Here is a 2,429-nt window from a genome sequence, read left to right on the forward strand (position 1 = left end):
CAGAAAGAAGGTTGTCAGCATTTTTCCTTTTCATCTGCCCACTCCTCGGGATTGAGGTTTGGTAAAAGCCCATGGAGGAATTGATACCACCCTTACAAACTGGTGAAGGAGTGCAAGGTGAGAACTAGAGTAAACACTCCCAAGCTCTGTGAAGGAACAGGCTTAGCTAATAGAATGATAATTTGAAGTCAAGTCATGCAATGAGTCTGGATTTGTTCTTTTTGCTTAGAATTTCTTTGGCTATTCATGCTCTTTTCCCAATTCTAAATTTTAACTGTGTGTTCCTTAGGGAAAAAATTAACACCTAACAGAAAATTTCTGTGTAAGGTGGTATAGCTCAGCTACAAGGGGAGAAAGAAGGCACAAAATAGAAGAGACAAGAGAAAAGGAGAAAAGGGTTGCCAAGTCCAAATGTGTTCATTTTGTTTAGTATTGGGAGATTGCCCTTTCCTTTACTTCTTTGGATCCAGAAGTTGACTCAGAAGGACTGTGTTGATATTCCTCCTCAAAGTTATTATAATCAGTACCCTTGTCTCTCATAGGTTCACCTCCTTTTTTTGAGTTCTAATTACTGTTTCACCTGGACTATTATCTTTGCTTACTAACTGGTTTCTCCCGTTCAGGTTCTTTCCACTCTCCTTTTACATCCTGCTGTCAGAATAATCTTCCTATCACCCAACACAGATCCTGTCATTTCTATCCTCAAGAGACTTCAGTGGTCTCCCATTGATTACCACCTTAAGTACAAATTTCATGGCTTACTGTGTATGGCCTTCCACACTTAGGCCCTATCTTACTTTTATAGTAAATTTTTTCACGCCTTATGCTTCAGTCAAAATAGACTCCTCAGAAAGTAGTTAAAAATACAAGTTAAAAAGAACATTCTTTTGAATCAGATCCGAATTGCATCTGTGGGACCCAGCTATGTGGCCTCAGGAATTTGCTAACCTTTCTGACTTTCAGTTTCTTCATTGATTGTAAAGAAGATAAGGCCAACACCTACCACTGTAGAGTTGTTCTGAGGATTGAACAAATGTTATAAAATTCACAGACATTTTTGGGAGCAGCAGAACTTTTTGATTATTTTTATCAATCACTCAGTGGTTTCCTGTTAGGCAACAAGCACAAACAGAGCTAGTTCTGACGGGACTGCAAAACTAGTTCTGAGATAGAGTAAAGAAGCCTGAGAGATTCTCTCATTGGCATTCTTCAAGTAGCTCATGATCAAATGGTAGTGGTGACAGATATTTATACCCAAAGCTAAATGATAAAAGAACTCAAAAGTTCAGAGCAATAACATAAAAATAGTGTCAAGGGCATGTATGAACAATTGCCAGGTGAGAAGGATAGACAATATCTATTGAGATTCATTGGAAGGAGACATCCTTGTGGCAGGGATGATCAACAAAGGCTTCCAAGAAGAGAGATTTGAGCTAGATATATTTAACATAGGAGGATAAGTGTGAGGGGGCTGGAAGAGAAATACTTCATGGGTAGCAAGTCCTGGCCTTGTCTGGGGTGGGGTCTCTCACTTAGTGAGCTCCTTTTATCATAAAGGCCCATGGTCTTTGTTCAAGAGGAAACTTGCTTCAGAGTAAGAAGCTAATCAGTCTGTTTGGGGATGTAAATTGGGTTTAAACAAACTACTCTCCCATAAAGTTTGAGGATTTCCCTTTTTCTAAGGATGGTTTAAGCTTAGATTTGTTTGGGGGAGATGGGAGTTGTTTGCCAGGGATTTCCTTCCAATAGACATAAAATTAATCAATGCATGTCAAGAGGTGTGTCCAAAATTTGGAGGAGAGGCTGTAACAAGGAACTGAGCTGGACCTGGCTTAGTGCTGGCTATACTAGATAAAAAGTGGTCTCATTTGATATCATTGGAGATTAAATACATCAGCCTTTGGGAAGTGGACTGTGCCCTCTTTTGATTATGTCTCTGTGTCATTGTTTCTGGAGATTAGGAGTGGGATTTCCCCCAGAAGGAAATGGAGAATCTCAGTGTTAATCTTTCTGGGGTTGAGGAAACAGGCCAACCAACTTTAGATACAGAGGAGGGGAGGAGTTTCTCCTTTTTCTGCAGTCAAGGGGAGTTGGAGCTGGAATTCTCGAAGATCCCTGTTAGTGTGGATTTTGAACTGGCGCCTCTTATAAGGATAATGCCAGGAGGTGGGCTTGAAATTTAATATGAATTCTAAAGTGTTAAGAGTAGTTTTACATGACATGGGGAGCTTCCAGAAATGAAGCCTCAAATACCTAGGAAGCACTACTTTTATGATTACATTTGATGAAGAATGGATAGTCGTATAGAATTAAGATTAGACAAAAAGGGGATGTGACTTAATGGGAGGATTTAGCAAGGCCAATTTTTTTTTTTTTTTTAGACAAAGCCTCAAGCTATCCCCCTGGGTAGAGTGCAATGGCATCACAGC

This window comes from Otolemur garnettii, unplaced genomic scaffold (genome assembly GCF_000181295.1).
Source record: "Otolemur garnettii isolate 467f Iridium unplaced genomic scaffold, OtoGar3 scaffold00117, whole genome shotgun sequence".
Lineage (NCBI taxonomy): Eukaryota > Metazoa > Chordata > Mammalia > Primates > Galagidae > Otolemur > Otolemur garnettii.